The sequence below is a fragment of the Rhodnius prolixus genome, unplaced genomic scaffold (assembly GCF_049639745.1).
Source record: "Rhodnius prolixus isolate KJV_2025 unplaced genomic scaffold, Rpr scaffold_5, whole genome shotgun sequence".
Lineage (NCBI taxonomy): Eukaryota > Metazoa > Arthropoda > Insecta > Hemiptera > Reduviidae > Rhodnius > Rhodnius prolixus.
The window spans coordinates 25,641,111-25,667,661 of NW_027411624.1; the positions used below are offsets into that span (position 1 = coordinate 25,641,111).

The 26,551-nt window shown below is 31.7% G+C and overlaps 1 protein-coding gene and 1 long non-coding RNA gene across 5 annotated transcripts in view; one reads left to right on the forward strand and one right to left on the reverse strand.

Moving 5' to 3' along the window:
- Positions 1–1,065, reverse strand: part of LOC141458896 (terminal nucleotidyltransferase 5C) — a 409,659-nt gene extending 408,594 nt beyond the window's left edge. The window contains exon 1 of the mRNA XM_074137463.1: positions 957–1,065. The gene's annotated coding sequence lies outside the window, so the exon portion shown is untranslated. The remainder of the gene's footprint in view (positions 1–956) is intronic.
- Positions 470–26,106, forward strand: LOC141458906 (uncharacterized). Of its 4 annotated transcripts, none has more exons than XR_012461267.1 (10): positions 470–778; positions 969–2,641; positions 4,281–4,386; positions 5,643–5,815; positions 7,958–8,146; positions 9,535–9,649; positions 12,687–12,835; positions 17,054–17,183; positions 18,819–21,383; positions 22,531–26,106. It is a non-coding gene; the product is annotated as an uncharacterized lncRNA (long non-coding RNA). The 4 variants fall into 4 exon arrangements; XR_012461268.1 differs by lacking the exon at positions 9,535–9,649 and having other exon boundaries at positions 471–778; positions 22,531–22,715; positions 24,909–26,096; XR_012461266.1 differs by lacking the exon at positions 9,535–9,649 and having other exon boundaries at positions 471–778; positions 22,531–26,104.
- Positions 26,107–26,551: the final 445 nt, after the last annotated feature.

Here is a 26,551-nt window from a genome sequence, read left to right on the forward strand (position 1 = left end):
CGGAAAGTGAATTAATGTTTGACAGCATAACATAACTCATCAAACAACTTAAACACTTTGAATACTAGTAGAAAGTTTGAATGTGTTCGAATTTGTAAACAGTTAGCACACCTAAACAATATTACCCTATATTTAGTACCTAGATAAACCATAACTAATACTAATCTCGTAGCGATTGCTGTTTGAACAAATAAAGACACTAATGACAGAAATCTTAATAAAAAAAAATCCACCTAGCAAAGTAGTTCTTTTAAATGAAAAATTATGTTCACAAGTTGCAGTCATTTATGTATCTGATGGGACCCAATCAAAATTCGAATGACACTTCATTCATGAAAATCGGTTCACGTGTCGATAATTTGAAACGATTGCTGTACTTCCCCTTAACAAGTGTAAGAGCTGATTGCCGCTTTAATGTTACGTAGGGGAGCCCTAACCAAATTCATCCTACCAAATTTTATCAAAATCGGGCCAAGATTTACAGGGTAATTAGTAATAACAATTTAGGAAGGGGCCTTACATAAAAGGGGGCTATCTCCTCTCCCATTTGCTAATTTCCTAGAATAATTGCTAATCCCTAGAAGAAATTCAACATTTCATTTTCTAATTAATTTCCAAACGTGACTAACGGAATAGTGGGGATGGTGCCAAATCTTACACTTTCTATAATGGCTGGCTGGCTGTTAGGTTATCAACAGAATGTGATTTGTGATTTGAAACATTTGTGATTATAATCTTGTGAATATGTGATATTCATCTTTGTTGCTCCAAGTTATTGGTAAATTACATAACTTAATTGTTAGACAATAAGATTTTCTGTATAAATTTGCTAATTGACAAACATTCAATGATAACCTTTAGTATCAATTATATTACTCAATAATAAGTGATCAGTTCTAAAAGAAAATAGAAAACATTTGTAATTTTAAGCTTAAATTGGTTTCAAGTCTTCTTACCTTTTGTTTCAGATTTCAGCGTGCACCTTTTACAGGATTTTATACCTCCTGACTGACCCTGGTCGCAAGCACAAACACTCGATTTTAATCTGACACTGCAAAGCACGATCTGAAATTAAAAATAATTATATTTCAACCATGTTTTCTAATTGGAAATATAGGAGTTTAAAGAAGACAATACAATACAGAAGACAAATTCAACAAGTCGAAGATTAGGTTTTAAAGGAATTTGAAAAAAAGATTATTATTATTACTATTTCCTATTATCTATTGCAATTTTAGCAGTTGAGTGTGCTTTTTGAGCTTCTTCGCTGGGATTTTTTGAACAATGAAAATATGTTTTTAGTGATTCAAAATTATCAGAAAGGAGAAACTGAAGCTAAATATTCCATTACTAAGTGTCTTCAATAATATATAATTTTTCAGTGAAACTTGAAGTGAATTTTTTTAAAAAAAAGCACAATGTTTTATCTTAGAAGTCAAGATTACTTAATTTGTAAACAAGTAGGTACGACTCTTATTAATTTTGCTCTGAATAATGAACCTCTCCAAATTAGTGAATTATCTCGGTACACCAAAATAATTTGAATTTTTGTAGGAATTTAAGCATGGAAGAAGATACCTAATTAAGATCTTTGTATTATAATTGAAAACCGCCTTTAAAATTTATAATCAATAACTCACTCTCTTGAGTTTATAACTTAAAAAATTCCCATCAAGCATTTTAAAATACATTATCAAACAATAAATTTAAAGTGATTTTTGAAAAGAAGTAGTTAACTATCAATTGGATTTCATTATTTTAATTGTGAAAAGATTAAAATATATTTTTCAATAAATTGACAGCCATATTGAATTTGGATTATCCTTGAGAATTTTCAGTACCCTCATTTTGATTATTAATTTAAAATTTACTATTGATTTAACATAAACAAATATGATATACTTTTGGAGTTGGAAGTCCTTTGAATTACTTATTATTAAATTTCTTGAATTTTGTTTAAATTTCCTTAAAAATATTAAATTAGTTTATACCTACACATAGAATTCCAATTCAAGTCGACATCCCCGAGAAAGACTGAATATAGCAGGGCTGCAACTAACGGAAGATCCTTTCATAAAAATAATTTTCATAAAAAATAATTTAATAACGTTAATATAAGTTGGGCGGAATGCTGATTGAAATATCTTTTTAATATAATTTATTAATTTTTTTTAAACAATCGTTAAGCCAATTTGCTTTAAAATAAAAGTAAATATAAATTCATTGGGATAAAAAAGTTCAAAAATTGTATAATCGTAAAAATTTATTTTTTTAAGGAAATTATTTTAGTATAATTGATTATTTTAGTTATTTCCATTTTAATCGTATTAAGTGGCATTGTTACAGATTTTGTATAACTTAAAGACGCCATATTTTTATTGTACAACTTGTCCAATAAAATTAAGTTGATTTTTTTAATTCGGCGATGTTTTGTGAAGACGCATCAGTTTTTATTCTACGCGATAAAATCATTGCAGATTCTGTTCAATGATTTCTCCTCTTAGCAGTTGTTAGAAGTTCGACTATATTGTCTGAGTGTAATGTAATAAGAACAAAATAATTAATCAGATGATGGAATACCCTTATTATCTAAGGAGTAGTAATAAATAATATAATAATTATTTTTCAACGTCAATATTTGGTAAATACAATTTTTTATTATATAAATGTTCTTATTACTTAATAAGCTTTGTTTCTGAGATTTCGAAAATCTGGTATTATTTGTATATTACCCATTGATAGTCCAGCCTTAGTAGCCTAGTCACTAGGTTGAAAATTGCATCACTAGATTTTATTATCCTTGTCTAATAATCAGCAGCACTAAGTTTTGCGGCTTACAAAGACTGGCTAGCTTTCTATGCTTACCGATATGTGATACCTCGGATTAGGACCATAATCCCCGTCTCCACTATTTCTCTTAGAGAATCCCACAGTCATGTGTAAATAAAGTAATTACTTAATTATCGATTATTTTATGCTTTGAACTCTATTGTACCTATTTTGAAAAGGGCTTGAAAATCAATCTATTCCACAAGTTCAGATTTGAGCCCCAACAGGGGACTGAAACAGTGCGAAGCTTGTAGTTTAATTTCTTGAAGATTGATATGACTGTAGATTATGAACTTTTTTGACAAAATTGATTACTGGATCTTTGACAATACTTCTAAAGAGTCCATATATCATCATGGACTGATGTGTCGGTTATAAAAAAACAAAAAAGGAATCAGTACTATTTAGAAAAGAGAGATAATTTTGTTACAAATAGTTGGTTCATTGTTCGAATATTAAATCAGTGCTAAATTACTGAGGTACATAACTTACTACATACTTAAACAGTGGACTTAAATAGAAATACTTAAATACTGGTTACTCAAGAAACGAGTAGGACTGAAACTTCGGTTGGGAAAACTCAAAACTTGTAGGAAATCTTTAGCGCTTATACATTATCAAATTCTCTTACTGATAATACTGATATCGAAGCCAATGCAGTCGATTATTGTAAGAAATACGATATGTGCACCATTCTATTTTTAAACCTTACTTTACATGCTTACTTAACAAATACTTACCTTTGGAAAAACAGACCTGTTAGCATCACGTCTAAGGTCGTTTTCCTGAGAATGTCGGTTCACTTACACCCTATCTAACAACGCTTACAAAAGAGTGATTGCCTCACAACCTGTGAGTGGAATATTATTTTCTTGTGAGACCGACTATATAAAAAAAATCACATCAGTACACAAATATCAAATTAAGTGCAGGTGTGTTTAAACGTAAATTAAACTAAAACGAACGAGCGATAGAATTGTAAAATCAAAAATTTTCAATTATAAAGTGCACTAATGGAAGTATTACTCAAATGTACTAGTTTGAAGAAAGTAATGCAATGTCACTCTTCAAACTCAAATCAAGATTTGTGCATTTTATATTGAAAAGTATTGTAACACAATAAAGTTCGGTTTAACGGTTTAATAAACCGAGACAATTGGATTTAATATGCTGAATTCAGGTGCAATGTGTCACAAGTGAGCACTGAAGGAATTTTCTGAGGGACAATCTTTTACCTTTACCATCAGCTTAATTTTCAAACACATTTAATTTCAGATATTGTTCGGAGTCACATTTAATTGCTTAATGATATTTTTAGTGGATTAATTGATGCTTAAAAAAAAAAAAATAGTTTGAAGATGAGTTTCTTTTACTAGATGCTCGAAAGTTTTCTTTAAATCCCGTACTTTTAATGTACTAAATCTAATTACCTTTAATGTATGTCTTCACAGGTCGCCCTTAACAGTAGTGGTGTCCAAATTAAAACTAAAATTGCCTTCGGAAAAGATGAAGACCTGGAATTCATTTTTCTTCGTCTTATGAATCAAATTATGAGAGGTAAGAGTAAGTTAAAAAAAAAATATTTATTCTATTTTTTTTTTTTACATATTTAGAATTTAAGTATTCCTCAACAAAAATTAAAATTTGGCTAACATTTATCCTTTGTTATAGACAGCTTTTTTGTATGAAGGTAAATTGCGAGTCCTGATGTTAATTTTAAAAGAAAATGTATTTTTTTTTTTCTAAAAAATAGTCCACTGACTGTCTTAGTGCCACTTTCAAAGCCTTAATAATTTAAATAAATGACAACCAACCATTTATATAATGACAAAATAAATTGTTTCCACAAATTTTACAATACCCTGATAATTATTTACCGAAACGTTTGTATTTGAAGAAAGAGATTTGTTTGGAATTTATTGACCTCCCCTCAATATTCCCCAAAATCAGATCATTATATTTGTTTCTTAAAAGTGTATATTATTACCGTAGTGTGAAATATTTTTGGAAGTATTAGTAGTTTGGAAGTTTTAGTAATTTAAAATAATAATAAAAATATTAAGTAATATAAAAATAAGGGATTTATTCCATTATTTTTACAAATAAGTATTTATTTACATATTGTTTACAGCAATTATAGTATAATTTATGTAGTTATAGAACATGAACATACCACAACACATCAATAAAAAGCTAAACAAAAGTTACTTTAGCATATAATTAAATTTGTAAAGGAGTATAAAATTTAATTAGTTTTAATTCTTAGCATAATTAATAACCTCGGCAGACGGATTCTATCCATGCTGATAAGTGCTACTGATTTATGTTTATCAATTCTGAATAATGTATTCTATTTCTTAATAAATGCACTATTATTATCATTTATTATTATTATTTTTAGCATAATATGTTTTTGCTTTTTGTAAAAAAATGTGTCATAATGTTATCTGAATTAGGAGAGTGCATATTAAAACTGTCCGGTAGGACACTTGTATAAGGGTTGATTATCAAAAAGTACACGAAAAAACGTAACGTTAAAAAAACACCCAACTTTGACAATTTTGTTCTCTTTTTCTATAAAAGATAAAATTCTCAAATTTTCTTTAAAATATAGCACAAATCCTCTTTTATAACTGTAATTTTTTTTTTTGTAACAACTCAGGTTCAATAGATTTTGATAAATAAGTTGCTGAAAATGAGCAAAAACTGCATTTTTAGAAAATGTTCTTGTTCTGTTGTTTTTGTTATCTTTTTTTTTTTCTTTTGTAAAAAACTTAATGTTGGAAGGAGTTTATTGTGTTTTCTTTTTACAGTTCAGTCTTGAGGGATGGAGCACAGGGAGATGCAAATGGTTGACGCAAATACGTGCTGCATAATTGTGGTATGCATAATATGATAAGTAAGTAAGAAGTGAACTTAGTATCCAAAGGACAGATTACTACGTGATGTTGGATTTATGCATTTCTTGGAAATTTTGAAATTAAAGGTAAAAACTTTACAATTTTTTGTAGAATTATAGGACGTTTAATGTGATACTTATGAGTGACGATTTTGAAGGCACCCTTAGAATCAGTGGCGTTAAAGCGTTAGTAGCACCTAATTCTCACAATTTTAAGATATATAAATATATTGAAAAGAAAGTAAAATATTTTGGAACTGAAATTGCCTGTACCTTAAATCTAGGAAGTGATTTAGACTTTCTTTTGTTCTTGATTAGTAAATGGAATGACATGGCAAAACAAGTAAATACAAAAAATTAAGATTTATCTAATCTAGTGGCGTAATTAAAAGTTCCCTGTTAGTAAGGATAATGCAAGCACATTGATTGATTACCGTACAAGATGTAGCGAAGGTTGGCTCGCGGCACTCTACCACTCGAGCTAGATCGAGTGAAAGTGGAATTTGAAAAGGTTTAAAGAGAGAGAGAATGACAAGTTAGGGAGAATTGGTTGGGTAAAACGGCACATTGTACACAACGTTGCCAGACCTCTTCTTCTTGTCGTATTACGTCTTTCGTGAAACGTGTTTTTGTGCCTCCTTCTTTCTGATCAACATCGTCATCCCACTATCATCTACATCATAGCTCCCTTCACCAGTAGACTTTTTTTTTTTTTTGCAGGTGTATGCATCCATACTTATATATCTGCTTACATAACTATAATTGCGTATTTATTTTACCTATACGCTTCTGCGTTTGTACATAAAATTGTTCAATAATATCCACTTATGCATGAAATAAATGTATAGAATCAAGGCGTTGACAAAGAGTAATTGAGAGTAACGTATAATCATTCCTGCTCAACTGGTAAATAAGAGTTGTCTATTGCAAAACTATTAAAGTACATCATTAATCAGTACCCAAAACCTTAAAATTTGTAAACCCAATTGATGCCTTATTTTCTGTAATAAATTGAAGAAAAACACCGTGCTACTTGAACTTTTGTTTTATTGATTCTTACTAATCAAATTCTCAGCTTATACATTTACTGTATTTTCAGTGTTATTCAATTTTATTGCTCATTAAATTGGTTTCATATTTCATTCTTATTAAATTTAATAGGTGATCGGTCCTTATTTTGGTTTAAACAGATACTTAAGAAGAAAATTCAACCTGCATCCCTCGCCAAGGAGTGCCCTGAATCGAATTCTCTGTTGAAAATGTTTAAAACAAAATTTACAGCACTTTATTTTAGCACAATTATGTTAAGTTTAAATTTTCTATTTTTAAAAACTTTTTTTTTTTAATTTATTTTGTAATTTACAATCTGCATTAGTATATACAATAAGTGAATAGGTTGTAAAAAAAAAAAGATGAACTGGTGCGGGAAGAGCAGAAGGAGAGAAGCTACCCAGCGGTAGAACTCTCTATAGGAGAGAGGAGAATGTGAGGAGGAGAGAGGAGTGATAGGAGAGTAAAGGCGTTTAGTTCTTCAGACTGCGAGGAAGTCGCGGGCCACTGGCGATTCAGTCGTTGAGGAGTATTGTTTGTCAGAGGAGGCGAGTGACTGTACAAGAGGATTTGAGCAAGTAAAGAGAGCAGTATGGAATTTTTGATATTTCGTCTTGGCGTGTCGGTCTATGAAGGGAATGTTGAGGTCGTGGTGAAGAGTGAGGTTAGTCACCGTAGAAAGGTGCGTCAGCTATCTGTCGGAGGAGTTTTAATTGAAATGTTTGTACAGTCCTTACGTTTGTTGGTTTGGCTGAACCCCACAGCTTTAGTCCGTAAGTCCACCATAGGTTTGAGGATAGTACAGTAATCGTTTGAGTTCAATGGGTAATTTGGAGCGTCGTCCAAGTAGTATGTAGAGCAGTTTCGCACGTTTCGTCATTGCTTGTTTTTTAAAAAAATTAAAATGGAATATCTTCACGATTACAATACTATCTTTTTAAGGGTAAGGGAAAGTTTATATATATAATATAAATACTAATTTCATTAATTATGTGATATCAAAACTAAATAGCATATTGCGAAGGATTTTTATTTTTAAAAACTACTTCAAAATTATTTCTCACATAACTTTTTAAGTAAGGCGTTTTAGAAATAGTACATTAAATTTCTTCTTTTTCATTTTGAACTCTTGTTTGCTAAGAATTTTTGTTTTTTAATTTGCAAAATGTTTCGGTACAGGTGTTGGTGAGAAGCTGATGGAGTGTCATTTCCACGTTGATCTGTAAAGTAGCACACTGCTGTAATGTATCTGTCATTGATCAGGGCACAAATCCTTGCCGAAAAGAGAGAGTCCAGTTTTGAAGGCTTATACTCAACAAATCGAGTACTAAGCATGATGAGAGATATCCGAGACACATTAAAAAACTGGTAAAAATTCTTTGTTTCCAGGATATTATTATTAGACACCAAGAAAGTCCCCTGCATGTACGGATGGCGATCCTACCTTAAGAATAACTGGAGTCAGCCTAGTAACATGAATACTCTAACATTAAGTTGCTTTTTTCTGCACTTTCTTTCAGCGACATCTGGGCCAGCAAAAGTAATTGATCAGTCCCAATATTTTTTGGTTTAGCGTGCCTTCAAACAATAACTAATTAACGTGACACAATCCGATTCACATCTGTACAGACTACGTTTGCTAAGGGAACCACAATAAATCTTACTCAGCCATTTGCTTTACATAATATTCTTGAAAAGGAGAGAGAACTAAATATCGTAAAAATTAAAGTTTTGCCGGACATATAAAACTTGATGAGGTATTCGGTTTTATATCTCATTAAAAAAAAACTGTTTCATTTCTATTATATTTTCGAGTTGTGAATATGTAGGAACATCTGAATACATTTAATAAATGTTTGAAAAGAATCCTCCCTAAAAGAATTTATTAAGAATTTACTTAAGGTTGCTGAATTTTGATCACTAGGATGAAGTCAGGTCCGCTGGCAGGTCCAATTATTAAATTACAAATTCACGTGGTCATATATGTTTTTCTTGCCCTGCCTGAAAAGGAAAAGTAACAAAAATTAACTACTTTCAATTTAAAGTAAAAAGTAAATGGAAGATAACTCAATTAAGAAAATTTTGTATCATATTTTTACTGAACGGCAGTGACACACATAACTCATCTCATCATTTTTTAAGAGAGATTTAAAAAAAAAAGTAATAATAATAACATCAGTAGAGGTTGGCATTTTGACAACGTCCTTGAGTTGGCCATATAGACGTCCTACACTGGAATTTGTTTTCTTTCCTCAATTTTTCTGTTCAATGATAACTGTTCTCCAATTACTCACTAGACAGCAATTACTATTAGTGTTGGCATTACTGTTTTTTGCACGACTATTATAGTTGTTTTTATTCTTTTTATAATAAGGAATAATACTAGAACATTTAGAATACAAATTACATGAATAGAATGTATTTAAACTGGTAGCAACCAGGTGTTCTCTAAGCCAGACACAGAGTGCGCCTCGAACCACTACATTCACTTTATTACGTAATGTTTATCTGCCGTTCTACTATTTATACTTTTTTAATCTCTTTTTTCTTATTAATATATATCAAATATACTTAAATATTTTGAGGTAAACAACTAAATGTTTTATGGCAAGATATCGGAGCGTATGCCCTTATTTTACAATCTCATGATGCATGTAAAAGTCATAATGCTGTCATTACTAACAGTAGGAAATAAATCTTCTACTGATGGATTACATTCCATTTAACTATATTTTATTTATTCGAGTCATTTTCAGTGAGGAAGTCATTAGGCCAGCGGTTGAAGTGATGAGGCATTTTCTGGAATGGTTGGCTTTGCAGCCATATAAGATTGGGCAGAATGTACAATGCACACGGGGGTTTTGAAACAAAGTAAGGAGCATTTGTGAATCAATGAAGTTTTTTTTATTGAAAAGATTGAGTTCTGTAGATATTTGAAGTTTTGGCTGAGCCCCAAAGTACCATTCCGTAAATCCAGGCAGGTTTCAGTATCATGGTGTAGATAAGTCGTTTATTATTTAATGAAAGTTTCTATCGTTTGTTGAGAAGTTTAAATCGTGTACTATTTAAAATAAAAAGTTGAAAATAGAATTTTACCCAATTATTATTTTGAAAGAAGACTTAATTTGAATGTAATATTTAAATTTAAATGGTACAGCTTGTATAATTTTGATATTTATTCAGTTTTTTTGATGATTTGCTTCCTGATATGTGGATTGACCTAAATGCGTACAATATTTACTTAAATGTCAACTACAATATTCCCCATTTTATTGTCAATAAACAATCATCAATTACAAATTACGCAGGATTTCTTATGTAACTAAATGAAAAAACAGAATTTATACAGATGGAAGCTAAATTGTTTAATTTGTCTCGTAACGAGTTGGAAGTGGGCCTGTTAAAGCTAACTGACAGCTATTCCCAGTTACCTGAATATCATACAATCAATTTGCTCTTATTTTATACGGGTAAAAAAAAAAAAATCTTTCAACCAGTATTTCCAGTGCTTCCTTAATAATTAATATTCTTAGCTTTTCATGAGCAAGTTTAGTATTTTCTTAGTAAAATTAAATTAGAATTAGTATTTCTTCTTTGTGATCGTAAAATATTTAATAGTGGGCATTTTATAACTGAAAAATACATCTTAAATTACAACAGTGACAATTTAGTTAACCTGTTAAATATTGAAACTGAATCTCAACTGAACAATATATTCCTATTTACCATCAAATGTTTTAAAAAAAGAAAATTATGTATAAGGTAATGTATCATTACTAAAAAAGTAGCTCCTATATCTTCCGAAATGTTATCTCAGCAAGGTTTGTTTTTATGGTTTATTTAATTAGAAGTTTAATATTTATTTAGTTTTTAATTTTATGAGATAATTTGAGTATTGTATATATTTTCTTTAAAACGCACTCCTTGCTTAGAAGACTTAATGTACTTCCAAGCAATAAATAAATGAATTGAATTGAATTATAACTGAAAAATATTTATTGATAGTTACTTTTTTTAGCACCATGTCAGTTCATAACAGTTATAAGCTGTTGAATACATATTAAAAATTGACCAAATATGGACTCTAGAAGGACGAAGAGTGTTCTTAGAGCGAAGTGTTTAAAATATTTTTAGATCTGATCTAGTTGAGAACAACTACGCAGAATATGCTTGAGAATGTCCTTTTTGTTTTGCGACGTAAAACTTTAGACATAGGAAGTGATACATTCAGTATCAATAGTAATTAGTGAAATAAATGTATAGAATTGATAAAATTATTTTATTAGGTGATAAGATCGTGATAATGAAGTATGCAGATTTTAGTAGATCATTAATAATTCATAGAGTTTTTTGTTTTGTTTTAGGATGCTTTTAAAAATATAGATCTATCTTAGTGAAGATCCTCTATCCTTCCAATTCAACTAGGGGAATAGTAATCTCTATGGAAAAAATTGAATAAATATACGACTATACGTCACGCTCTGTTGGCTAGATAATAGTGGGACGCAAACTATTAACACACGAGGTCTCCCGTTCTACTTCTGTGAAATATTACGCTTTTTAACGTCCGGGATGTTTAATCCGTACAATTAACAATGAATTGGACCCTGGCTGAGCAAAACTAACCTACATGACAGGAAATATATCAAATATGATCACTTGCACGGCTTTCTCTTACTTACCAGCTCAAGGTTCTAACTTTTACATTGTCTTCAAATTCCAAATTCTAAAACATTTAGTTTCACTAACATCATTTAGTATGGTATACGCCACTGAATTGACTCTTCCAAATCGACTAATTAATAACGCACCTGCGTATTATAGTTATTATTTTTAGTACCATTTTATTATTATTATTATATCGGTCATTATAATCTTAGATAAAATGTAAGATATTTCAATAATAAATCTTTATTTCTTTGTAAAAAGTGCAGAATAATAAAGTCTTACATAATAGGAGCTGCATCGTTTATTGCCGTTTGCAGGAGTTGGCTAATATGTTATGATAAAGAAAGGCAAAAATATGGAAACAAAAATCAAAAGAAAAAAAATTAAGTTCTAGCGCATTGAGAATAAATAAATAAATAAAATGAATGGATTCATGAATTGTATTAAAGCAATACTTTACTTTTATATTTTAGGTATGAACGACTCACGTGGAACCCACACATTAGACTTAAAAGACAAGCAATGACAAAACGTGCGAAATTGCTTTACAGGCTTCTTGGACGACGCTCCACATTGCCCATAGAACTCCAACGTTTAATATACAACACTATCCTCAAACCTATGTGGACTTACGGACTAGAGCTGTGGGGTTCAGCCAAACCTACAAACATACGGACTGTACAGACATTTCAGTCAAAACTACTCCGACAGATAGTTGACGCTCCTTTCTACGTGGCTAACCTCACTCTTCACACCGACCTCAACATTTCCTTCATAGACCAACTCGTCAAGACTAAATATCAACAATTCCATACTACTCTCTCGACTAGCTCTAATCCTCTTGTACAGTCTCTCGCTTTCTCTGACATCCTTAATACTCCTCGCCGACTGAATCGCCAGTGGCCCCGCGACTTCCTTGTAGGCTGAAGACCTAAACGCCATTATTCTCCTATCTCTCCTCTCTCCTCCTCTTATTCTCCTCCCACATTCTCCTCTTCCTACACAGAGTGCTACCGCTTGGTAGTTCTCTCCTCCTGCACCAGTTCATCATATTTACTGATTGTATACAATGTATACAGATTGTAAATTACAAAATAAATTGAAAAAAACAAAAACAAGTATGAACATTTAAACTTTTATCAAAACAACAAAATAAAGGGAGAAAACTTAATGAAAATTAAAATAAAAAGACACTTAAGCTTTTAGCTGACCGATTGTAATCTCATATCCCAAATTCTAGGTGTTCCTGTAAAGGCAATCAGTGGCTGATAATCCGAGCTAGCCTGAAAGACTAGAGCAGCAACCCATGATCCTATATTGGAATTCACTTAAAGTCGGGCATAAAAGGAAGTGGTAAAGGACCTCCTGTACTCGTTAAAGAGCACAGTTGTAAGTTTTTTATGTAATTAATAATTTTTTAAAATAAATCTGATGATCTTATGAGGCTTATTTATGTAAGTTTGAATGATCGAATAGTGCGGCTTTTTGTCAAAATTTGTGCAAAAAAATCATGCTCTACCTTGGGCTATTATTCATCGATAAAAGACTAAAATGGACTCGACATAAGCGACAAAAAATGAACAAACAATACAGTCAGCTCTAAAGACAATTAGACAACAGAACATGATTGTTATTAGAGAATAAAAGTTTCTTGTACAACAGTTTACTTCAGGAGTCGCCAAACTTTTTTGTTCATGAACTCCTATATAATTTTCAGTTAATTAACCCCAATAAAAGTAATTTTCAGTTAATTAAAATAAAACTATATTAGGTACTGTGTTTGTACATTTATTTTATGATTTTAAATATTTATTAAAGTAACTTTACATTGGGTAACAATAGTATCATGAAAAATATCTTAATATTTATTAAATAATAAGTAATTATAAATAAGTAAAGTAACTACAGTATTGCTTCTTAATTAATGAGATGGGTGTGCCTGGTGTTTCTTTGCAAGGTTCGCTATATTGGGTTTGAAATTGTTTTTCCTTCCACCTCCTGGCACAGATCGACCCCCTACTTTTGTTAAATAGACTCCTGGAGGGTCTATATAGACCACTTTGGCGACCTCTGGTTTACTTAAACCACTGCGGATCTATGTCATAGGACTCTGTGGTTCTGCCAAGTGGTCTAATCTCCTAAGCATTCAAACTTTGTTATCAAAAATCCTCCGCATAATTACAATGCTCCCTTCTATGTATCCAGCGGGAACCATTCATGTCTTCAATATTACTTTCCTGGTCGATATAACCTCAATTCGCTGTAAACATAATTTCACAACACCTTACCTGTACTTTCGTATTTGTCACCTTTCTTCCCCAACAATTCTTGATGATCCTCATAGACGTCTTAAATGCCATTGGCCACGTGATTTGCTCGAATTAATATATAGGACAGCTATATAAAATTTCTTATGGATACTGCTACCACGGTACAAAAAAACTTCAAAAAATTGTGCACTCGTGGTTAACACTCTTTGAATAAGTTAAACAATTATTTTATTGCATGGGGTACAATAAAAATAATATCTTATTTAATCTTATTAATGATTAGGATTATTTATTAAACCTTTTTTTTTTTTTTGGAACTGCAGGGAAAAAATTGTGTTTGTGACCAGTACTGAAATGCTCTCTTACTCGTTTTCGACTCGTTTCGCAATATTCTACCCTCGTTAGCAAAGAACCATTTTATGCACCAAACGCACAACTATTATTTTAGTGAATACTTACTTAGAAAGACTGTAATATGCACTTGACAAGTTGTATGTAAAGGCAGGCAAACTCTTGCATGCCATCCTCTCATTTTAGCAGAGCTATTTCTGACGGCCATTATGAGAAAACTGGTTGTGAAGAAAACTGTTAGCGAGCCTGTCACACGTGACTTGAATAGTACATTATGAATCCTCTACCAACTTAACTGTAGCTTGTGCCACAGCTGGCTGGCTCTTGGTAGTTCTCAACATACAATAAAAATACTCTACCAAAAATTTACTTAAACACACTTCCAGCTATTTCTATAGACTACACTAATGTGCAAACTTATTTACCTGAATCCATTCAGCTTGAAGGTCCTTATCTTCTGACTTAAAATTTATTGTTTGCTACATGCCGCTTCTCATCTCCCTCAAATCTGCTGAAATTTGGTTCTTGTTTTCTCTTCTTTTACTTACTTTTCTCTGGATGCCCAGATAGATGAATGAAAAAAGATTACTTCTAAATTAATGAATTTTTGATCTTTTATTCCTCTTTATGAAAATTATCTTTTAATAAAGAAAAAGTTTTGATTATAATTTTGTTTAAAGTCGCGTCAACATCTGAGGTCATTGACGCCAGAAGCTTTTTTCAGTGCACTGCCGGCCTCCGTACAGTTACAGACAACACTCTCCATCACCGGACAGAGAGCTGTAAAAAGTCCTAGAAAATCTGAGTGCTAGCAACTGAATTCGATGTATTGATTAATATAAAGAAGTTATTCTTGAAAGCACAGCCTAAGTTGCAATACCTGCCGTGATCATGAAATCAAATGATATAATGATACGAATGAAATCATATTAAATACTAGAAAAAAGAGAGCTGTTAGAAAATTAAAGCTATATAAAAATCATTTTTGCAAACTTCACACCTACCTATTTCTTAACTAAATTTGTAAGTTTAAGATCAGTTTCAAAAATTCAATTCGCCTCACACCTTCTGTAATTTCCAGTAATGTGACAAAATTATTATTAATAAAAGAATTGAAACGGATAACGTCCATTTTATTTTTAGGATAATAAATTTCCTCAATAATAAGAAGCAATTTGTCTGGCGGAGTAGAAAATAAACTTGGAGAGTGTAGTACTAAGCAAACAGGGCGGGCTACAGAAGACATAGTAGGACCAACAAGGAACGGGTGTTCTTACCTTCACATCAGGAGGCCGTGGAAATGTTCATCCTTCCGCTAACTCCACCATGTCTCCTTTTTCTTCGTCAACAACAATCTCTAGAGAGAGGAGAGAGAGAGCAATGTGTTCAGCAGCGCCATTAAAAAGACCCAAACTGCCGTTTTGCCACTTGTTGGCCGGATAACACTTATATCACACTTGTTGCATTTCTTAAGCCTAAAATTTATTAGTTCCTTAGTTAAGATATATTTGACTAAAAGGTATACGAGACGTGTGATGTGTATCTATTTTCCTCCCACTCTCTTTCTGTGGTTATTGGGTTTTACACTTAAAATAATGTGTCAAGATCTTAAATCGGAAAATATTCGCACACAACTTTCTATTATTGCTATTATGTGTAATACAAACTCAATGGAAAACAAATGATTTTAAATATAGCGCTCAACGAATAAATAAAGTCTTCCATTCGTTTAGTTGTCGTCTCATGCACGACATTTTGCCAAACTTAGACTGAGTAAACTTTAACCCTGAATAAGCCTGGCAACGGTTAGCCTGTAACAATTTGTCAGAAAGAAGAAGAAACTGCTCAGCAATATTGAGTACTGTTGATGAGAAAGACTTGAATGACTGAGTTCGACACTTTAGGAAAGAAAAACTCAATTCTTTAAGCTTTCCCCTAGAGTTCCTCTCCAGGCATTTAAGTCTACAAATATAGACAGACTGGAGGAGTGCTCTAATTGGAGGGTCTCACACACATCCTCTAGGTCGCGTGGAACAGCAAACACAGTTTCGAAAACTATTCTAAAGTTACGTCCAATTTTTAGTTTAGATAATTGGAATTTTTAGTTTAGAATTATGGAAGCTGTGGATGGATTCATGTTTCTATTCAGATGTAGGAGATGTAGTAATGTTAAGCCATTAAGGAAATACTTAAATAATATAGTTTACGTCATAATTAGATTTTTTTATAGCTTATTCGCTGAAAACTTTGTTCATATATTTGGGGAATTGTTGTTCATTCTTTTTGGTGACTGATTCATAGTTTCATTAGGACTTCATAATTGTCATTTCAGTTGTGATACAATCATAGGACAGTCCATGTACAGACAAGACAAAAGACACACCAACCCTGTAATGTAAAAATATTACTTTGTAAACTAGCCCTGAAGATGACCTAGTCCCTAGGTCGAAAGCTCGGCAGAATAAATGTATCACGACTGAAATGGCTATTATTTTATCATCCCAATATTTGGGGAAGTTAATCCTAAACGACAATGTAATTAAAACATTGCGTTTAAAAGAACTTAACAAATAACACTAAGCTTTATGTTATTTATACCATTACGAAGTTATTAATAAAGTTGAATTATTAATAAAAGATATTAAATTAGTTCAGCAAATTATTTTATTGTAAGTGTAACAATTAACGTGCCAGAAATAACTGCTATATTATTAATAACAAACAAGTTTGCTGTTACTGTTATAGTAGTTCAGGGTGATTAAGTTATCAACTCGCCTAGAACTCTCTTTTATTGTAGTACATAAAATCAATGTACAAATTTTCTATATACATACTTGGAATTAATGATTTAATCACAACTTTCTCTTCAGGATAGGTGATGCACTAAAAACACCCCCTAAAATCAATTTAAACAAAAAATTAAATATAGACCTATATAAAAAAAAATTTTTTTGAATGTGTAACACTAACTGTAATAACTGCACAGTGAAGTGCAGTATTTTCAGACTTTGATGCATTGGGAAATTAGAATAAAGCAACCGGGCAGAAAACAGAACTCATTCTTGGAAATGTATCCGTCAACCCACAAAACACTGTGCTGAAGATGACATAAACAGGTTTGGATTTTATTGAATTAATTACACATAATAGTAAAATAGATTAAGATAAGTTAGACCAAATATACAATGATACTAGACAATCGAATGAAGTTGATAGTGGCATACGTCGATATTGCAAACACCTTCGTGTTATACGAGGGTCGTTTGAAAAGTCCGTGCAAAGTCAGAGAGATAGCACCACTGGCGCGTATCGAGGTTATGTTTAGTTAGTAGCATCTCTTGGAAGAACACACACCAAGTTTCAGCCAGATCGGTCTATTTCTTTGTGTTTGGCATTCGTTTAAATCGAGGAAGTCGAGTGATTTTCAAAAAATGGACGAAAAAGAATTTCGTGTGTTGATTAAACACTACTTTATGAAAGGCAAAACGCCTCAGGAGACTAAAGAGAAGCTTGATAAACATTATGGTGACTCTGCACCTTCGATTAGAACAGTTTATAAGTGGTTTCAAAATTTTCGGAGTGGCCATATGGGCACAAGTGACGCTGAACGTTCTGGACGCCCTGTTGAGGTTACTACTCCAGAAATCATTGATAAAATCCATGATATGGTGATGGATGATTGCTAGTGCTGTGGGCATCTCGAATGAACGGGTACATAATATTTTGCATCAACATTTGGACATGACAAAGCTATCCGCAAGATGGGTGCCGCGATTGCTCACGCTTGACCAAAAACGAAATCGTGTGAGGTGTTGCAAGGACGGTTTGCAGCTGTTCCAGAAGAATCCGCAGGACTTTAAGCGTCGTTTCGTCACTGTGGATGAAACATGGATACATCACTTCACTCCTGAGACCAAAGAACAATCTAAACAATGGGTTACCAAGGGGGAATCTGCGCCAAAAAAGGCGAAGACCGTTCCTTCGGCCGGAAAGATTATGGCGACTATCTTTTGGGATTCGCAAGGAATAATCCTCATCGACTATCTGGAAAGGGGAAAGCGTTGGACGAAGTGTATAAGCCTAAAAGGAGACTATGTTGAAAAATAAAAAAGGTTCACCCCAAAAAATTAAGTAGTTTTTATTTTTGCACGGACTTTTTAAACGACCCACGTATATATAAAAAAAAAGCCACTTTGGTACGCACAATTTCCTGCAAAAAGTGGCAGTAGACCAAAAAGGCTTTTTGTACTATTAACAACCTTGATGTTGGCGTGCTAAAACAAAAAACAAAATTTCAAGAGAAAAAACATAAACTATTATGAAATATGAAAGAAATAGAGTTATACGCAGCTTTTTAATCAAAAGTGATTTCCCTGCAATTAATTTAATCTATATATCGCGTAGTCTATATTAGAAAAGTAGATATTAAATATAGTTTTGTGCCAAATAAATAATTTTTTGTTTAAAAACTAGCCTTGCATATTACGTAGGTGCACAAATATTGGGTGTTAGTAAAAGTGATTTGACCTTGTCCACGTGTGTGTGTGTTTGTGTTGGTGCTAACAGGTACGATGTGTCCGTGTGTTGTGGCACTACTTTCTCTCCTCCATGTGTATAATACATAGATAGATACACATACAAACATAAAAACACATATATATATTTACACAATCCTTTGATCAAAGTCCTTGAGCAATTTGTTATTAATCTTTTACTAGATACCACAAAATTTGTAAATTTATGTATTTCAGGATTCTGTTAGAGGAAGAAAGATGAAAAAGTTTAATTAAGGTTAGAAAATGAAGAGAGAAGTTTAACTAATAGAGAGTTGAAATTGAAAAGAGATGAGTGTATTTTCGGTTTATCAGGCAGAACTCAGGCTTTTGAAGCTAATTGGAGCCTCAAATTAGTTGGATAAGAAAAGGCTTAACGGCTTTGCTCAGAGAGCTGATGTGAAGCTCTTTTTAGTATCTGCAATGGAAGAAAGGCAACAAGTGAGCGGATATAGTGCATCCCCCAATTCAAGACAGTAAAATTGCTCGACTGAGAATTTATAAATTAAGTGCCGAGAAATTACCAGAAATTGAAAATTGTTGGACAAGTTTCATCATTGTTATTACTATGTTCTAAATTATATTTTTAATAGTATTAAACATCCGTATTTCATCGGACATACTCTTCTACTAGTACTGGGTTTAGGAATACCACTTTGTAAAAACACCTTTTTTTCATAATCAGTGGAATCAGATCTCTCGTGGAAAGTGGCAAAGTTGCAAACCTGCACGATTGCAGTACTTCCTCTTAAGGGGAGTTAAGTGAAAGTAATAAACTTCTTCTTTAAATAAAAATACATCTATTCATAATAGATGTTCGGCAGTGGACAGAGAAAGTCTTTTTACTAGTACTCTTCTGTAGAGGATCTTTTAGATTTAAGGAGCTGTGTACATTACAGCCCTTACTTGATCATTATTAATAATGCATTCTTTAGGTTTAGAATAAAAATTATCCCACTTACAGCTTGGACGAAGATATTTAATTTTCTCCCACTAAGAAAGAGGGCTGTGACAGAAAAACTAATCGACTAGAAATGAGTTTGGTCTAAGAGGGGTTTGTAAGGCGTTCATCAAGTTCTTCAACTATTTCTTCAGTCTAACGGGTGGTGGAGTGTTGCCGAGCTTGAACAAAACTTGCTTTTGCAATCGACTAAAACTACATAACTTAGGGTTACGTTTGAATTCATGATGTCCAGGTGTTAGCTATAAAGATCAGGATTCATGAACAAATCTAAGGACGAAATCGTAATGTTTTAATCCTATCCTGGTGGGCAAATAAAGGAAAAGGAAAATGGTATTTCGTGCCAGAATTCAGGAGGAGGTTTTTCACTTTTAGAAAACTACTATAAACTGTACAGGTGAGAGAAAATATTTGCTGAAAATTAATGTTTGTGATAATAAAAACAAAACTACACCTAAACCTTTGAAACAAGTGCTAATGAAAATAGAAGTGAACAAAGGTTTAATCTATTAAGTTGGATTGTTAAACTGGAATTCGTAAAAAGCAGTTTTGTATCAATAAAGATCAATTAAAAAAAAATCAAATAAAAAGTAGATCAAGTAAACATTGGTATGTTATTTATTGATAGTTGCGCAAGCCTCGCCAGTGTGCTAGACAGGGGACCCTCTGCAGGGGCTAGCTAGTAGACGATAGTGAAAGGTAGGAATCCATCCAAGGTCCTAACTATACAGATAAACCATTCTGTTTAACTACAAGAGAAAAAAATAATAATTTAACCACTAAATAGTTTTTTGTCTAGTTTTATTTTTTCTCACTTACAGCATGGTACATAAGCGATTAGATAAACGGAAAATTGTCTAAATGATATACACTAAACTTTTAACAACTTAGACTTTAGAATGGGTGTGGTGTCTAAATTCTAGGCAATTAGAACTGTTCATGTATAGGCTTAGATTTTTTGATTGAGTGGATGCCCAAATCATAACACCTAAAATTTCTAATGTGGCTCCCTGGTGTTTGTTCATAAATAATGCCATTTTTTCCTCTATCACATTACCTTCTAAAATGTGCTGAAACTCCCTTAAGGTAATTCTAGGTACAGAATATTCCGTTTTATCACCTAGCCAGGCTTTACAGGAAGAGTAGAAGCTCTCCACTCACGTCACGCTCTCAACTCGAACCAGATAATCTAAGGATTAAATGTGAAGTTTTAGGAAAAAGATAGCCGGCAGTCAGATTTAATCTCTAGCATCTCCAGCCTCCTTACCAGTAAAACATTCCACAGATATTCCAAAATTAACCTTTAAATTAAGTGTTAGAAAGTGTTCTAAGAGGGAAAACGTTCCTCCAACTCTATTAATCACCAGACTCTATAGAGAAATCGGATCGGAATGCCGTCTGTTTCGGGTTAACCCTCTCAGAAAGATGGAGAAGGTTACCTTAAAAACGGATTTAACGTTCATGTTGATGACCTCTTTCTAAGAGTATTTATTCCGAGAGAGTAAAAAAGGAACCCCAGCTTCTTGTAAAATTCCAAAGCTGAAAAGTTTACCAAACATTTTTCGAAAAAAAAAAATAGTTCTTTTAAAAGCAATTACCCAACAAAGATAAACAATTTTACCTATCCGTCGTACAGTAGATTTAAAAATTAAAAAAAAATATATATCACGTATTACATACAGTACGTATCTATTTCAGCAAAAATATCAAAATTTTTGCTTTGGACAAAAAAAAAAATTCGCTACGATGTCAGAGCAACACTGCAGAGAACACCGTCAAGATAGTGACGGCAAATTACTTTAGTAAGTTAACAAAAAAAATAATTTTATTCTTTATTTACGTATACGTCAAGAGATCAACATGCTATGGTACTTCAGGCGTTTTTTCCTTCACTTATTTTTAAATTATATTTTGAATATTTTTAAAGTTAAATATCTTCTGCATATTTCTTTCACTTATTTACTTTTTCTTTTTTTTTAATCTAACCGAAAGAAGAGATTTTCCTTTGAAGTGCGCTGCCGATTCTAGTGAAAGAAGAAGTTCCCTTTATATAGTACTCCTTACGATCTTTTAATGGAATTCACTTCACTCAATGCCTTTTAACGCGGACGTTCTAACAATAACATCTTATTCATATCTAAGATACTACATAACACAATAAACTGTCCAGGTTATACTCGTACCACTTGACTTTTACAATAACAGACAATAGTTGGCATTATTCTCCCCAAAACATTACACTCCATATTCTAAAAAAAAATCGCTCCTGCATTGCGCCTGTAAACAATGTTAATTGTTTTTCTCAAACTTGGATATCTTAAATATATTAATCAGCCAACTCAAATATTTTCTTCAAACATTAATGATCACAGTTCCTCTATTCTCTTAATTTGTAATTATTGCTCTACTTTTTATTTTATTTAATTTTAATCATAGTAAGTATTTTATTTTTGATTAATGATTGCAGTTTATTGTAATTATTGGTATATTTGTAATTAATGTATGTTTTCCAAATATTATTTTATGGAATTATAGTTTTGTTCTAACAGTACCACTAACTGATTATTAGTGATTAGTCGGTATCATTACTGATTATCAGAACAGTCAGAGAACTAAATTGATAAAAATATCTTGTATTAATGTAACTGTTTTAATCCTCTTTATAAATAAATGTCAGCTAGTACGTCCAAACAAACCATCCAGACACTAGACAATCCATTCATTATGAATTATTAATTGAACGTAACTACCAAAATAAGTTTACGTTCTAACTAATTGATAATTATTTTTGTTGCTTTAGGCATGGCTTTTTTTCTTAACGATTGTTCGTATAGTACAAATTATAGTACATTTAATTGCTTCTAAATTCTATAATAAGTTCTGTTTGAAACTCTTAACATTGTTCATTCCATGTTAGGTAGTAATCGTAAAAAATATTATGTGTTCTAGATCTAATCAAGAGGCTGATAAACTAGCAACCGCATTTTATGGATCTGAACCTGCCTAGCCAGTTTCGAAGCGAAATAGTTCTGGATTATTATTATAGTGAAGGAATTTGAGTGACTCTGGACGGAGGTCAGATCCGTCGGCAGGATAAGATCTTTATTAGAGGAAATTAATTTGGAAAGTATAAGGTACTTATTGGATTTGCGAACGAAGAACTTTAAGGTTCTAGTAGTGGTTATTGCTTTAGTGCCTGGCCATCCATATACCAACGGAAGGGACAGCAACCCATCTGTACATCGTGTAATAAGAAGGATAGGGTGTAAGGGACTGTGTATCATTTGTTGGCAGAGCCCTCGCTTCCTAAAGGCTAGTTATTTAATATATGTGGCACCAGTTAAGACATTAAGGTTGAATCCAAATCAGTTAAACGTCGGTGAAATTCTTAAATATTTCGTAGACCGACAGACTGATATTTGGGGAAAATTTGAGGTGAATTTTCTCCGGATTGGAAAAAGTGCCTCCGGACGCTCAAGTCCCTTATGTTTTTGCGCTCCTAATAATATTAAGGTATAATAAACACTTGGGATTAATTAATGCAATAAATAGTAAAATTACTTCGCCTTTACATAATTAAAAAAAATCCTGTGTCAGGTTTCACCCCAAATATTTATCTCACCGATATTTGTTAAAGTTGAAATCATGAATTAATTTGTAATAAAAATCAACACAATCAATTAAAAACAAGTTTTCATTCCTTTCAAGGATTTCAAAATAAAAATGGAATGTACACCGGTTGTACTAGTGCGCTATTTACTACCACTATAAACCTGTACAATGTAACATAGAAGACAATGAACAAAACTTTTAAACTCTTAATTATTTTCTAAGACGAATGTAAATTGTTAGACAAGCAAAATGCGCGCCGCAGTTCAATAAGTGTGCTAATGGGACGATCGTGCCTGACATAGTGACATGCAGTGCTTAATAAAGATCTATCCTCTCACTCAAAGAAATAATGCAATAATTATTTTATAAAAGGATGAGTAAATTTTCTTTTATTGCATTAGTTATTTACTGATATTGTTTTTATTGATTAGATGTGAATTTAAAATGTGCATTTCTTTCTTCGTAAAAGTATTTTGATAAATTGAAATTTAATTTGTAATTACTGTATCGATAGTGCCAAAGAGAATCCAGCAAAGCATTTAAATCTACTGTCCCTAAATCTTCTGGCCTTAAATTATTATTATTAGTATTACAAGGGAAAGTGAAAATAAATAATTATATTAAAAAATGAACTTGCACAGTTTACATTACCATAAGTGCTTTAAAGAAGAGACCAGAGTTTCACATTCCTGAGACCTACCCAATAAACCTTGACCTTTTTTGTTAAGTTACTTTTTATATTTAGGTCTTAAACTTTTTCCTCGCTGATTAAATATTTCTTCTGTAGTAGATTCAAGGTTATTTAAATTAAAGAATCAGTTTATTATTTGCAAATTAAACAACGCCCCAATTCCTTCGAAATAAAATGAACTCTTTTCACTTGTTGCCAGTGTTGTAAAAGTGAAATAATCATTAGAAATAATTCTAACTTATTTAGTTCGCAAAAATATTATTTATTTAAATTTTATTCCGTTGTATCAAACTGAATTCTTAATAAGATTTCAATGTCAGTTAAATTTAAGAAGTCACATTGGGCATGAAAGATTTTAAAGGCTGAATGAGCTATTGGTTGCCCTAGATGCAATTGCTCTAGGAAATCTAGTACAACCACCACCTTATTTCAGTGCTTTTCTAAAAAAGCTGGTCAGAAAATTCCGGTGATTTGTTCGGAATTGTGTTAATTTGGTATTTTCCTCAACAGTAACTTCAATTTCAATGAGTTCTATGCTATTTAAAGAAGCGTTTTAAAAAAATTTTGTGTAAAAAGATTTGTGACAAGCATATATTTGTTTTTCCTCAATTATTGAGGAAAAATAATATATTTTTTCTTCAAAAAGAGTTTCAAATACTTAGATCACAATGAAAATATAACAATATAATATAGTATTGTTTAATTCAAATAATCAAATCACTAATGTGTTACCTTCGATCTTTAGTTCTTTTGAGAACTTCACAAAGAGCTGCAAACCTGTACATTTTATTGCAATAATTATTGTTGTACCTTCATATTGAAAAAAATTCAGTGATTTGTTATATTTTTTTTCGACTTATATATCTTCTGCTATGTGAATTATTGATTGATGCATCAGTTCTTAGCAGCAATGCATAAACACTGATGTGCTCAAAGATATATAATAGTATAAGCTAGTATAAAAAGATTTTTTTTTTTTAATGATAGGTTCGCTATCCAAATAAAAACTGTGACCCAATTTTAGGTCACGAACTGAAATATAGTTTGGTAAGTACTACTGCTTTCACTCTTCTATACATATGCTAACCCCTTATGGGAGCTAAGTCTGCATTGTAGAAGCTGCAAGTTTTCCAAAATAAAATGTAGTACATATTGTTGAAAGAGCACTGGTTGGTTCATGCGAATTGAAATAATCCATAGAGAAATGGAAGTACCCGTAATAAAAGGACAGGACAACTTTGAATGTCTAGAGAACCTACGTACTACAGAGCCTGGACAACACTACCGACTCAGAGAGAAAACAGTCCACCATTCGGTAAGCACCTAAATTACTTCCAAACTTAACCAAAAGAAATAATATTAAATGTACATATTGTGTATTATTTTGTTTGTTTACATAATTTTGTATTTTGTAAGGCAGAAATAAATAGCCGGAAAAATTGAAAGTTATTTTTCTTCTTCTTACGGTACATAGTCATTGCAACTTTTATAATATAATAAAGCTTATTGTAATTTTCATGATAATAATTTTTCATTTTGTCTGTTGGAATTTTCTGAACCAAAGTACTATGGAATGTGTCTCTGTCTGTCGTATACTAATTGAAAAAGTTAACGATTGTCTTTTTGTTATTGTAGTTGAGTTATTTCCCATACTGTTTTATTCAGATCTGTGATTGTAATTGGTACTTGTTTGAACGTTCGCTTTTAATTGGTTAATGACCGTTCTTTATCAGTGGTTGGTGCCTTTGGACTAACCGGATAATCGTAATAATATTGATCAGATTCTTCATTAGCTTATTCTACCGATTGTTTATTTGGTCCTCAACAGATCGTATTTTTTGTTCCATCTAAAAAACAATCAGATAATCATTTATCGTCACTTGATCCTGTACTTGCTTGTTCTTTTTCATCCAACTGCTGATGAGCAGTTTAGTTTTTTTTTTTTTTTTTTTTTTTTTTTACTAGGTATGTCCAGTAATTGTCTTTCTCTCAGTGTCTGAATAATTAAACATTACAAAATGAAGTTGCGGAAAGTTACTCTAAACATTAATAATAATAATAATAATAAATAATTACAATCGAGTTTTTCTGAAGTCAAAAAATTAGCACGAAAAAATACGAGAGTAATAAAAAACTATTCTTTTCAGTGAGCATACTTAGTCAGTTAATTAATCAAGATAGTACTCTAGAACTTACAGGAAAGGTGGAACTAAGTTAAAACATTAAAAATTTGCGATTTTAATAATGCAATTTCTTAAAAAATGGGGTTATAAAAGAGCAATTCTTAGAGACTAATGAAAATATAATTCATTGAATGCATTCTGGAGCTTAAGACTGTTTCAAAAGGAAATCATTGCAGACATTTTCGACAAAATTTCATTTAGTGAAGTGGTATTTTCGGTTAATGAATTTTGATTGCTTAGTTACTTGATTTTATTTTGGAATATCTTAATCCTAGAATGCATAGTCTAGGTGTTAATCAACTAAACGTTAATATTTTACGTAATTTTTAGAGGTCCCAATAGGAATATCAAAATAGTTGCTATTTCTCATTTTTGCAAACATACCATTTTCTAAAAATCACTTTTTATGATTCTAGGACCTGTAAACGGATATTAAAGATATGAACTCAATTTTTTAAAATTTGGCAAGATCTTTTACCTAGTT